The sequence below is a fragment of the Aethalodelphis obliquidens genome, unplaced genomic scaffold (assembly GCF_003676395.1).
Source record: "Aethalodelphis obliquidens isolate GAN/ISIS:26980383/991018 unplaced genomic scaffold, ASM367639v1 scaffold32, whole genome shotgun sequence".
Taxonomy (NCBI): Eukaryota; Metazoa; Chordata; class Mammalia; order Artiodactyla; family Delphinidae; genus Aethalodelphis; species Aethalodelphis obliquidens.
This window is the reverse complement of record NW_020837976.1, coordinates 17742298-17757168: the sequence shown is the minus strand read 5'-3', so window position 1 is coordinate 17757168 and position 14871 is coordinate 17742298.

The window sequence follows — 14871 nt, the reverse complement described above, 5'->3', positions numbered from 1 at the left end:
AAATCCACCACCTCAATTTTGGAATGATTCATTATCTATTCAGGTATTCCAGAAATGCAAGGTATATCAAGTTGATTGTGGAGATTTAATCCACTGCTCCTGAGGCTGGTGAGAGAAATTTCCCTTTCTTTTCTTTTTTGCACACCTTCTGGTGTTCAGCTTTGGATTTGGCCCCACCTCTGCTTGTAGGTCACCTGAGGGTGTCTAGGTACATGGGGAATTTCTTGCCTTTTGGGAAGTGTGAGGTCTTCTGCCAGCATTCAGTAGGTGTTCTGTAGGAGTTGTTCCACATGTAGATGTCATTTTCATGTATTTGTGGGAAAGAAGGTGATCTCTACCTCTTACTCCTCCACCATCTTGAAGGCACCTCCTCTGACCAAGTATTTTAAAGCCTTTTGATATCTTTGACAAACTTTCCCAAATCTAATGCTAAATAAATTCTTTTGATCTCTAGCTCACTTTGCAACTTTCAGAAGGCCACTGAAAAATCTCAAAGAGAGATATTAAACTAATTAGTCTTATTTGGTATGTTAAATTTCATGGGAACCATTGTCAAATAGTTGATAATAAACTTTCTTAGGTTATATTATGTGGATGAATGTTATTAATATGTGTTCTAAAATTATATGAAATTCCTAAAAATCTGATATGTCCTGATAAAATGTTATGTCATAATTCTAGTTATCCTCAAATGCTGTATTACAGAAATAACCAAATATCTTTGTCAATTGCATTGTAATCAGATCTTTAAACATGCCATTTTCAGTCTTTTGTCATTTATAGACAGTTTTTGTTTTACTCTGATGCTTTTACAGAAATGCTTTATCTTCAAGAAGATTCGGAGAAGTACTTTTTGCCAAATACAGGTTGCTGTTAACTTTCAGACCAGACTACTGAACTGGGTAAGAAATTATAGAACACTAATGGAAAAACTGATGACTTTGTAAAATTGCTTACAAAAGATCAACAATAATTAATTACATAGTACTGAATGAACTGATGAATATGATTATAATTTGTATGACTTCTTGTCTGAAATATTTTTTAATCTTTTTAATCTTTGTTTTCCCAAGACTTAGGGGAAATTTTTTCTCTTTTCTCTTAAGCCAATTATGACTTATGGCAATTTGGTAAATTATACGTTTGAAAACAAAATAAAACATTTATCTTTTTCTCCCTACCTGATCCCTCCAGAATTTAGAAACTCTTAGTGTCAATTTTTATTTTTATGGCAATATATTCAATAATTATTTACAGAAGTTAACTAAGAATCTGTTCTCCTCGTAACAGAGCACAGTTGAAAATATTGGTTACATAGATTCAAAAAGGAACTAAGATTGACTTTATGGAGTCATAAAGCCCCTGGGAGGTGGGGGGAAGCAGCCTGGTAACTTAAGTACTTAACTTAAGTTCTTAAGTACTTAAGTACTAACTTATAAGTATGTAAGTTAGTAGATGGCCATCTTCTCCCTGTGTCTTCATATGGCCTTCCTTCTGTGTGCCTCTGTGTCCTAATCTCTTTTAAGGATGCCAGTCATATTGCACTAAGTCCCACCCTAATGACCCAATCACCCTAATGACCTTTAAAAAGGTAATTATAACTTAACTACCTCTTTAATGATCCTATATCCAAATATAGTCATGTTCTGAGCTATTGGTTAGAACTTCAACATATGAATTTAGAGGGGAAACAATTCAGCCCATAACAGTCACATAATAGAAAAGGCATTAAAATCATTATGGTACATGTACCTTATATTCTTCAGTCACTACGAGTTACAATGTTTTGTGAATATTTATGGGTGTAAGAAAATGTTCATTGTAAAGAGTTAATTTTAAAAATGGATAATAAAATTATTTAGAATATAATCTTAAATTTATAAATTATACATATTTAAAAATATATATTAAAATATTATATATTTTAAATTAACCTAATTCTTGCTTCATCTGCTCACATAAACCTAACAACTCTTTTCTGTATATATAGAGCAGGCGGGGTGGAGAGAGGGAAATACTAGCTGCTATTTCTTCTGGGTTGTGTAATCACTGGTATTTAGAATTCTCTTTTATGCATTCTTAAAGTCTTTCTTTAAGGAGCATTTATTATTTTTCACCAATTATTTTTATATCTCTAAAATACAAGGGAAATATTGTCAACAAAGAAATAATAAAATAACAAAAGTTCAACATAACAGAATTAATAATATTAATTTTAACAGATTTAAATTAAAAATTTAAGTTTTTAAAAAATTATTTGCACTTGTACAAGACAGGGAAATCTGTTTTATTTTCAGATGATATATAAAGGTCCTGAGATTTTCATTGTTCTGAGCATAAAAAAAGCCCAGAGCCAGAGGTGAGTCAGCAGGAAATTCATGAGCCTAGTGCAGTGTCTTCTTAGGAGGAAGTGAAAACTCCAGCCATGGTTAACCTAAAGAAGAGAGGACTAGGACATCTTAGAGTTTTCACATATGTTATGGGCTGCAGAGGATGGGAACAAGGATATATGGATTAATTGGATTAGATGGGTATATCTAGAAGGTAAAACTAAGATCAATATTTTCTTCCTTTTAATGCAAGTATATTGACTGCCTACAATATGCCAAGCATTGAAGAATAAAACAAATAAATGCTAAAGAAGCAGATATCTGCTTAATACATTCTGAAAAGGACTTTTAACTGTTTTTATTAGCTGAACAGATTGTTTTCAATGTAGTGAGTATCCCAACCTTAAAATGTTCTGAGTGAGACTGTATGACCATCTCCCAAGGGTACAACATCAGGAATTTTTAGATCCAGGTAGCCTAGAATGATGGTTCTCTAATGTTTGTATTGAGAAAAAGTACCCAGAGGCCTAGTTGAAACACAGATTCCTGAGCATACACCCAGAGACTCTGATTGAGCATCTAATTTCTATTTCTAATAAGCTTCCAGTACATGCAGATGTTATTGGTCCATGGACCATACTTGAAGTAGCAATGGATAACTCAGGGTCTTCTTCCTTCTAAGATCAATAATTCTAAGACACAGACAGAGAAAAATGTCTGCGTCATCAAATTTATTTTCCTCAGCTCACTGAAGAGGGAAAGATGGCTGAGGGAAGGAAAGAAACACAACCCAATCAAAAGCAGAACCTGGCCAAAATGACAGACCTGGTTCTGGGACAGTGAGATGCTTAGAAGACAAAGTTTCAAGGAAGTCTCCCAGATAATTCTTATAAAATGGTTTCAAATATACATTTTTTTCAAAGATCTTCAATTAAACTCCACACAGCTCTTAGATTGCACTGACAAAGCTTTAAAAAATGATGCATTTACTCCATGCAGGCAGCAGTCTCTGGAGTCAAAGCCTCTGCATCAGTGATGTGTCGCAGCTGGTTTTCGAGCTGCGTTGAAAGCTTCAAGCTTTGGCACGACTGAGCATTAACTCAGCATTAAGCAGAAGCTTTGACACTAGAGACTACAAACTTGGATGGATTAAACACACATTTTGAATATCTCACAAAATTCTAGCAGTAAGGATGACCCAGAGATTTTTTAAAAAGAGAGCAAGGGAAGGAAATAAAAAACGTGTAATGCAAATTAACAGAGAGATGGGTCCTGCAAATCCTATCTACGCTGTGGCTCCCTTTCCTTCAGATGCTGCAGCATTTATATCCATCTTTTCCACAAGAATGGTTCTTTGAGATTTTAGCCTATGGGTACACCACTGGAACACAATAAAAATTGTTTGTAATAATGGCAAACTCTAATCTAGCATTTTTTATTGTTTAAGAGGTTAAAGCCAATTGCAGGTCAGCTCGTGGCCACAGAATACCAAAAAAAGTCATCATACAGTAAACATTCAGTATATTCACATACGTTACTAAAATGTAGTATGTATAAATGCTACCCTCTAGTTCTATTGTGCATATAACCTTTTCACAACAATTTCACAGATATCATCTCATTTGGTTCTCACCATAATCCATATATTAGATCAGGATTATCATGACATTGTCCAGAGGGGAAAAAGAAAAGAAAAACGAATATCTGAGGGATTTAGTTCTCTGCCCATGGTTATATAGAAGATAATAGGAAATGTCAGGGCAAGATTCCAGTTTTACTAAAACCAAGTTCTCATATTTTCCCTCATTATGCGTAATTATAGATTCCAATACCACTACTACCACTGTGAATAAATTCTTCCCATGAATTTATTTTTCAATTTTCATTCTTAAGACCCTTATAAATATTCTAGAGAATTTGTTTCTGAAAATATAACACACTAGCACTAAGAAACAATAATATATTATCCTAAGCATGACAATGATCTGAAGGTAGGGATTTAAAAGATGCCCTTAAGAGCTGTCCAACTAGTTTGCCAGAATTCCACTCCAACTCCAGAGTAGATTTATCAGTTAAATATAGCTGATTTCTTTATTTTCCTTGTTTCCTTCCATCCTCCCTCCCTCTCTCACTCTCACTCTTGCTCCCTCTCTTTTGGGGAGTGGTGTTAGGGGAGGGGAGCTTTGGATAAGATTAAGAAACCCAAGTGGATTAAGAAAAGAGTAGGTCATGCCAACACACTTTTAATGTAACCTTGTGTTAAATAAACAGCCTCACCAGATAAAAGAACATCTTGGGATGCACATGCATGTTTTGTCAACTTAGACTCTATCTACAAATTCTCAAAGTTATTAATTCATCCAGTCATCTGAGTGCTTTTCTGCTGACCCAACACAACCATTAAGTTGGTTTCTATAACAAAATTGCTTTGAAAATTGTCTAGATACAAAGCTGATACAGCCCAAGATTCATTTTCTTTTTCATAATTCTTCAAATTCCAACAATTATTTATTATACATCTACTCCTAAGTTCCTGGGTTAGAAAGAAGAGGGATATGATTGTTGTTTCAAGAAGTTTAGAGAGTGGGGAGAGGACACCTATTTTAACAAATATGTGCAAAAAATTGTTACCTACACTCATAAAAGTTTATATGGGAACAAGTGCTGCCCAAATAAGTAGTTCATTGTATGTGAACAAGCTAAGAAAAGTTACATAGTAGATGGAATATTTTAATTAAGACCTTTAAATAAGAAAGGGTCCAACAGGACACAGAGTGCATTCATACAGGTATGAGTTGGTAGAAATCCAAGAGGTAAAAAAGTATTTGTCTATTTAATCTTTCTAATGAAGAAAATGCTACTAGAATTTTGACACAAGCTAGATGGTCAATGTTGTAGAGTGCTTCCCTCTGTACATATATTCTAGTGAGTTTAGACAGTTGCCATCTTCTCACCTTCCCTTCATTTTGAGTTGGTGGACACATCTGATATCACCACAATAATGGAATATTATTGAAAAGGAAAGAAGATTTATGGACCTTATGCAGTTGCCTTATCTTAGAAGGAATTTAGTCCACAATTCTGCCTCTTTACCCTGCCTGTGTAGCTAAGAATTTATTTGTAGGTATATTAGAAAGTTCAGTCTGGGGCAAATCAAATGATTCTCACTAGGCAAGCCTTCTGTGATTAGTATGATCCTTAGGGAGACTATTTGTGCATCACAAGAGGGAAATACTGAGTATTTTCCAGAAAAAAACAGTGACAGGAATTATACCTTCAGGGAGGACTGGTAGGTGAATGGAGCAGAGTAGCAGGGCATATAGGAGACACAGACTGAGTATGATGAAGCCTGAAATCAGAGGCCATTCTGCAGACCTCAGGAACAAGTAAGAGCAAGATCAGGTCTCAGAAACCTGAGAATTGGTTAAAGAATTCATATGAGCTGTTTCTGTTCATGTGGCATCTCATGTAGTCTGCACAAGTGATTTGAGGAGGCAGATTTGATGCCCCATTTTGTAGAGAGGAAACTGAGTCTCTGGAAAGTTAGAAATAAGGACAACAGTTACTGGATCAGCAGCAAAGCTAATGATGCTGGGTCACTAAATTCCAGCTCAAAGACCAAACTTCCAAAATACCCTGTGACACAAAACTGAACGGTCTATGAAGATGTGTTTTTTTGCACAGAGTGTGTGTGTGTGTGTGTGTGTGTGTGTGTGTGTGTGTGTATGTGTACCTGTCTGAAAGGGGAATAAAAGTGGGAAGGGGGAATGAAGATTGTCAGGTTATTACCTTACCCTTTAAGATTTTAAAATGTGGCATTTATGACAATCATATTGTGATCCATCTATTAAAACATAAAAACATGGAGGCCTAATCTCCCCAGGTTTAGGATGCAATTTTGTCTCTAGAATATCAAGTAACACTATTGAATGGAAAGGCTGCCTTTGACTGAGGACACACTGGAAAACAATTTTCCAGTGCACGTTAGCGTATCTGCAATCAAAGTCTGTGTGTATCTGTGATTTCTTTTTAATCCTTTCACTTCTTTCTTCCTCTTTTTCTTCACTGTGTCCCTACTTTCCCCGCCTCCCTGCCATCCCCCCAAACACTTTTCTCTTGCCTATGGAGATGGGAACCAAGAGGAAATTGATGCAGTGGCGGATTTAATATGACATTTGAAAAGTGACTTTTTGATTTTCAATTAACCTTGCACAAAGAGGAAATATTGAAATTCACCCCTTTGTTCTTGGCTGGATCTGAAGACAGGCTGGTTGGCACCAAAAGCTGAACGGGTTTGGGGTGGGGCAGTGGAGAAGGAAGAGGCAGGGGAGTGAAAGAGAACCTGGCACCTGTGAAGCGAAGCACTCCTGTTTGCACAGAATGAAAGAGGGCTAGCCTGTAGTAATTACTCTCAGAAGGGGAAACAGGTAGTGGAGAAAATGCTCTCGTTATTTGTTTGACTTAATTGTATGCTTTTATGGACCGTCTGGCTGGAAGGATTAAAGTTATTTTAATAACATTTCCTTTCAGAAAGAATTTGATTTGAAGTCTCCCAGCAGGGCCTCCCAGTCAACAGCCTCCCTTCCCCAACCCATGCGCCCCTCCTGCTTTCCCCTCTAGTCCCCTTCGCTGCTTTGAAAGACCCATTGTTCTGTTTGTAGAAGAAAGAGGCGCTTACACCATGATATGATGCATACAGTTAACTCCGTAAATCTTCTCTCTCCGGATTTCCTTAAAATCTTCACAGAAGGCCGCCCCCCTCCCCTTTGCAAGCGCAAACCTTGACAATTACACATGGGAATAAAGTAGCTGGACGCTGTGGCCTCCTTGGACAGCCGCGTGCAGACAGCGGACAAGCTGCCTAAACACACGCTCTGATCTTTATTAAGGCGCAGTGCTTTCGCTGACGGACCCTTCCATTCTTTTCCTTCCCCTCTTGGGTGCTGTCCTTGCAGGTGTCTGCCCCTCGCTCCCAGCTGTTTTCTCTCGCTCTCCTTCTTCCCTCTAGCTGCTTTTGTCTGTATTTCCACCTGACCCCCACCCCCGGCTTCTGTCCGGCAAACTTGGCGGGTGGCAAAGGGTCCCCGGCGGCACCGGGTGCACCCCGCCCCAGGCCGCGCGCTCGGTGGGCGCCCGCACGCGCCAAGACTTGCATCTCATCCCTAGATGGCAGCAGGATTCTGAAGCTGGCGCAGCCCTCAGCAGCCCTTCTGGTCTGTGTTCCGGAACAGATTGCCAGAGGATAAGGCGTCTAAACAGCCCGGCGCCTCCCCGGGAGTGCAGGTCAAGCAGAAGAGCAAGCCAAACAGACGCATCTGGCAGGGCCTCTGGGGTCGGATGCTGCAGCTCCGGACACCACATCCTCTCGGCACACAGATGTGCTAGTGTGTTTAAAAAAAAAAGGGGGGGGGGGGAGTTTAGCCTCTTGGAGACTGTGTCTTGTTAAAGACCGGTGATTCTGGACCATGACAAAAGTCCTCGAGGCCTGAGTACACAGAGGACACACACACGTATAAGCTTATTGGAAAACACTTGCCTTCATTCCAGGGACCAAGCTGGCTAGGCAGGAAGGCAGCAGGATATGAAGATGGAGACTTCAGCTCCAGCCTGGCTGGGGTCACTGTACACTTTGGGGGAAGCTCTTTCTGTTCCTGAGCCTGTTACCTAATCTATAAAATTGAGGTTATTAAAGCTTTCAGCTCTGTGTACATACGAAAGATTGTCAGGATTATCAACAGGAACAAAGAAAGGAAAAATTCACTTTGGCAGGAACAGCCTCATTGCTGCAGCATTTGGCCCAGAACAGAAATTTTCCTTCAGAGGATACATCCAAATGGTGCTACAGTATTTATTGTGATTAGCTAGAAATTACTTATTTGGAAACAAAGGGCAGAGGTAGTTGTGCAACTTAAAACCCAGGGACCTTTATCTCTAAACCACTTTGACTATCTATACCCTGGCCCCATCGTTGACCTTGTCATCACCTGGAAATCCTATACATCAGAAATCTTTATCACCCAAAACTACACACAGAAGCCCAATAGCTGTGTCCCTGATGGGTCCCAAGATTCAATAGGAAAGGCAGAGACTACCCTGCTGTATGTTATTTTGGAAGATGTTACTGTTAGCATGGCATACAACACATTATGTGAGTCAGGAAATTTTCTCACCAAATCTGACTCAGAGAGAAGTATATATATATATATATATATATATATGCAAAGATTTTTTTTAAAAAATCTCTCATAATACAGTACATTCTCCTGTTTGCCACAAGTTCTGTCCTTTTCTAGTACCATGGCAACCTTTGTAACAAAAGGAGCAGTAGGATAGAGGCTTCTGATGCTTAGCTCTTTATCTTGTCTTGGGTCTTGTTTCCTTTACTGCCCCCTAATCCACAATTTCTGCAAATATACCATGGCAAGAAACAGTCTCTCCTGACCTCCCTCCAGGAATTAGGTAATATGTGTAAAATCTTCACTAATCTTGATTATTTATACCAAATAGAGTGTAGCTTCACAGTCTACAATTTTGCTTACTGAGGGCTTTATGAGATGCAAAGCAAAGCTGTTTCAAAGTGATGTTGGAGTGGCAGGAAGGTGGGGGACAACAAAAATATATTAAACAAAAGTCTAAGATCCTGCCAGATTACAGGAGAGGAGGCAGAATCAAAGGATTTATGTTGAGTTCTGTCCTGTTCTGTTTGAATATTAGGCCTATTTAGTGTTATTACTAGACTCCTGTCAGATTGTCAGATCAGTAATTCCATCAACCTCATGTTACAATATGCACTTGCCACGTAAATTCATCCTTATACCTTCCTAAGAGTCACTCTTGTTGGGCCAGTTCTCCAAGCTCATAAAATCCTCCACTTCAAAGATTTCCTAGTCTATTTTAGAAATCAGCTTCCCATTGCTATACCTCCCACCCAGATTTTCCCATAAAAATTGCAAATTTGAAAGACAAGATTAATCCCTGAGTCATTCTTATTAATACCCTCCACCTTCTCTTCTGGAAATAGCCTGACACTAACTGAGGACTTCTCCTGGAGAGATGGGAAAACAGTCAATACTGCAATGGGCATTCTCTCCTCCCAGCCAGAGAATGAGACATTGTTGATGAAAAGGATCCAGCATTTCTTACTGTTGTCACTAAAGTCATAGCATCTAATCTCACATAAACTCTTTATGTTGCCTGATAGTTTATTTGCTCCTGGTTATTTATTTATTTATTTATTTTTGCTTCTTTTTTTTAATCAAACTATAGTTGATTTACAATGTTGTATTACTTTCAGGTGTACAACAAAGTGATTCAGTCATACATAAATATATATATATATATTTTTTGTTTGTTTGTTTGTTTGTTTGTTTTTAGATTATGTTCCCTTATATGTACACCTGGTTATTTTTAATTGCTGGTTGTTTTGTTTATTTGTCCTTAATTCTTTCCTGGTGTCTTTAGTGAGTATGCCAGAACTTTGGCCTTCTACTCAAGGTTTTCACCCCTAAGTACCCTAACCTCCCTTATGTCAGGTGAGCTCTTCAAAAGCTTCACAGATGGAGTAGAGCCATTAGGCAGGATGGACCTCAAAACCCTGCTCCCCAACTAGATGTTTACCTACCTGTGATCTCTCTTTACCTCTGGTCTCAACAGAGAGAGGCCCTTTATCTGCAGTAAGGACCCCACACAGGGATTCTCTTAATCTGATTTGTGCTCATTTCCTAGATCCACAGGCCCCACTCTCTCTCTCTCTCTCTCTCTCTCTCTCTCTCTCTGTGTCTCCCTTCTGAGTCTCTTACCACACCCACTAATTCCCACAATTTTCTTTTTTTTTTTCTCTTCACACTCCCTTGTCATACATGCATTATACTGCCATACTCTCTAGATGACTGGTATTGCTGAACTGCTTGTAAGGGCACACACACACAGACACACATACTCCCCAGTGCTTGGCCAAGCCTCTTTGCCTTTGTTCATGCACCTTTCTGTGCTATAGAATAGCTTTCTTACACTTTTTTTTCTCTTTCTCTTTCTTATTGTTCAAGATTCAGGCTCTGGGATCTTATCTTATGAAGTAAACTTTGCTTAACATCAGAATAATCTAAGTCTTCTTCCTTTATTTTGCCCTAGCAGAAAGCATGTACATTTATCATAGAAGTTACAAACTGATTTTTTCTTATTGTTTATGAAATTTCTGTTTAACACACTGGAATGTAAACTCCTCAAGGGCAAAAAAAAATGTGCCTTATTCATCTTTAATTTTTTAGTGCCAAATATGGGCCTAGGGACATAGAATTAAACTTTGCTTTAGACACATCAGTCATATTGTCTTCTGTATCTGTTTTATTTTAAGGAAAATGTTTGCTTACATCATTGCTACAGAACAGAGAACCCCCTAAATTCTATTTTGTATCCTCTGTCCCCTCTCCTCATTTCAGCTGTTTGTACTGTGATGAGAGTTAGTCCAAAAGTCAGCCACTCTAACTGGTGAGGGGTCTGTGAGGTTATCTGGTAGAGAAAGTTCTTCCAAAACAATCATGATGTGATCCATGAGCCATTTCAGATTTGAAGTAGGTGCTGTAGAGAGAAGGAAGAAGTGGTAGCAGAAGCAGAAACTTTAAGGTCAGGAGATAGTTGGATGCTAGAAGATAAGAAGAGCTATAATGGTCCCTCAATAAGCTGAGTTTTGAAAGCAGAAGGGATAAGCAGATACTCGATCAGATTTAAAATAATAATTTATTCCAAGTTCTTATAAAAAGTGTCAAAGTGTGGATTAGAACCCAGTTCTCTTTATATTAAGACCAATGTGCTTTCTAGTCTGTGAACTGCAAATGACCAAAAGTGGATTTTAAGTTAAAGAGTCATTCACTGAGGATGTAAATGAATGATCACAATTGACTGATGTTTATTATAAGTCAGACAGTCACAGTGTCATCATCATCATCATCATCATGTACATTTACCAGGCATGATTCAAAGGGCTTTACATGTATTAGGTACTTATAACCTTCCTAACAGTTCCTTGAGGTCGTGGAGGCACAGAGGTTAAGTAAATTGATTAAATCACACAGCCAAGAAGCCCACTGAAGATACATTAGTCACATGTGTTATTATTATCTCATTTAATTTCCACAGCAATTTTAAAAAGTTATTAGTAATTCCTAATTTTTTAAATGAGGAACATGAGGGATCAGTTGCTTAATGTTTTGTGCTAGCAACTAGTAAGACCCTGTTCTGGCTGATATCAAATCCATGTCTGCTCTTATACTCCAAACTGTATAATGCCTCTGTCTTTCAAGCTGAACACTGAGGAATGAGTAGGATGTTACTGAGTGTGAGTGGTTAATTATCTTTGTATAGGATTGTTTTTGTTCCCATGTAAATGCTTTAAGTCTTCCTTAGGAGAGTAACCATAATTTTAAAAAATAATCAGAGAATAATCCTGTAGCTCCCAGTGTAATGTGGGTCTTTAGCATCACTTCAAAGAGGGTATTTTGCCTTTAGAATCCTCCTGTAACTCCTTAAGCTATAACTTCTCATTCTTTCTTCTTAAACTTCGCAAAGTTGTCTGTCTAAATTTTTTACCTAGACAATAAAGCTATTATTCCTTTAGTAATATTTTTGCATGTTACCTCTTACACCTGAAATTTAAAAGGGCTTCTTGAGAAGAGATTGAAATTATGCTGCTCCTTCCTGTTTGTAGGAGTGAAGATGCCAGGGAATCCCAAAGCCTACCTACAGTGGTCAGAGAAGAATCCCTGGAATGTCCTTTCCCAGTGCAGTAAATATAAGGCAGCACTCACTGATTGTTTAAGAGAATGTTACTAAGCAACAACCTCTGATTTTCTGAGAAGCTTAGCAAATCTGCCTTTCTATTGGTGGATTAATTTGAATAATGAGCTAGCAGTTTCTGGAAATGAAGAGCAGGCTCACCCTTTCCTCCACCTAGTGACACAGAAAGTCAAGCTGTTCTCCAACATAAAATTACTGGGAAGAAAGAGAGCCTAGGTGGGTGGCTTGAACCCCAGGACAAGAGACCTGGTTATTACAGACTGATGTCTTGAGACCAAAAAAGGAAAAAAAAAAAAACCTCATCTGTTCCCCCTTGGGCATTTGGAAGAGAGCTGAAATGCTTCGCTGGATAAATTATCACATCCTTAAGAAATTCCGGAGAACAAGTGATTGCCAAAAAATACTTGTCTTTAAGGGGATTGGGGAGGGTAGTTGAGTAAGTGAAAATAATAAAATATTAAAGAGTATACTTGCTCTGAATTTGTAGAATAGGGCATTTTGATCATGTATTGAAATTATGGGGATCTCTTGATGACCCAAACATCCTTATATCCAAATGGATGAGGAAAAGGAGTTGTTAGGGAAAGGACCTGTGCACAGAGTATCTCAAATTCCATTACAGGGGTCCAATCCACTGCTCATTTCCAAAGCCTATGTTAATTAGTGCCTTTGAACAACATACTTGTCATCAACAGCTTTAAGTATTTCTCAGTGTTTATTTTCATGGTCATTTTGAAAACCATTTGTTTTTCTAGTTGGAAAAGTTAAATTTACATAGGCTGAGAAAAGTGTTTTTAGTTTCAGCAGCCACAGTTCCTGACCCACAAATGGTGCTGATTATATCTGACCCAGACTCTTCTGTTGGACCCACAGGTAAGCTTCATGTTTTATAATAAAATGGTCTTAAAACATTCTTCCTCCATGAAACTTACACCAAAGTTAATATTTTATCACTCTTGGATCATTTTCTTCCTCTGAATTCTTTAAAATGTGTTATCTGTAATAGTCATTCATCTTATTACTTTTTTATATACTGTTTTACCCCATTGTTTGATAGCATACCTAGAGAATCTTACATTCTCAAGACAATGTAAAGCTCTTTAGGAAGTCTACCTAGTGCAGTGTTTGTCAAATTTTGTTTAAAAGATCAGTATAATTCTATAGGGAACTTAGGTTGTTCTATGGGAAAAAGGTAAGGACGTATGCCTTTTTAAAGATTTTGACAAAATATATATTAGAAAATTGGTTATTATCTCCATTGGACTTATAAATTCAAAATCTTAACATTTTTTCCGATGGAAACAAAATTTTTAATAACCACTAACTAAAAAAGGAAAAGAAATCTTGTCGAAATATTTTTCTGGCTTAAAATTATTTTTTATTAAGACTTTTCTCTTTAAGTGTAGTTTTAGATTCATAACAAAATTGAGGGAAAAGTGCAGAGATTTTACATATATACTCTGTCACCACATATGCACAGCCTCCCCATTACCAACATCTCCCACAAGGGTAGTACATTGGTTACAACTGATGAGCCTCATTGACACATCATTGTCAACCAAAGTCCGTAGTTTACATTAGATTCACTCTTGGTTTTGTACTTTCTATGAATTTGGGTAATGTATAATGACATGCATCCATCATTATGGCAACATAGAGTATTTTCACTACATTAAGGATTATTAACTAGAAATCCTCTCTCTTTGCCTATTTATTCTTCCTCACCATCACCATAAGCCCCTGACAACCACTGATCTTTTTACTGTCTTCACAGCTTTGCCTTTTCCAGAAAGTCATATATTTGGCACACAGTTTGTAGCCTTTTCAGATTGGATTCTTTTACTTAGTAATGTGCATTTAAGCTAATCCATGTATCTTCGTGGCTTCCAATAGCTTATTTGCTTTTAGCACTGAATACTATTCCATTGTGTGGATGTACCATAATTTATTTATGAAGGCTATCTTGGTGTCTTCCACGTTTTGGCAATTATGAATAAAGCTACTCTAAACGTCCCTGTGCAGGCTTTTGTGTGGACAATACTAAGGAGTGAGATTGCTAGATTGTATGGTAAGAGTATGTTTAGTTTTGTACAAAACTAACAAACTGTCTTCCAAAGTGGCTATACCATTTTGCATTCCCACTAACAATGAATGAGAATTCCTGTTGGTCCACATCCTCTCCAGCATTTGGTACTGTCAATTTCCAGATTTTAGCCATTCTAATAAGTGTGTAGTAATATATTGCTGCTGTTTAATTTACATTTTCCTGATATTATATGACTTAGAGCAACTTTTCACATACCTATTTGGCATTTGAATATGTTTTTTGGTGAGGTATCTGCTAAGGTCTTTGGCCCACTTTTTAATTGAGTTGTTTATTTTCTTATTGCTGAGTTTTAAGAGTTCTTTGTATATTTTGGATAATAGTTCTTTATCAGGTATGTATTTTGCAAATGTTTTCTCTGAGTCTGTGACTTGTCCTCTCATTCTCTTGACATTGATTTTCAGAGAGCAAAAATTTTTAATTTTAATGAAGTTCAGCTTATTATCATGCTTTTGGTATTATATCTACAAAGGCATTGCCATACCCCAAGTCATCTAGGTTTTCTGTCATGTTATCTTATAGGAGTTTTATGGTTTTGTGTTTTACATTTAGGTCTGTGATCCATTTTTAGTTAATTTTTGTGAATAATGTAAATTCTGTGTTTTGATTCTTTTTTTTTTTTTTTTTTTTTTGCTGTACACGGGC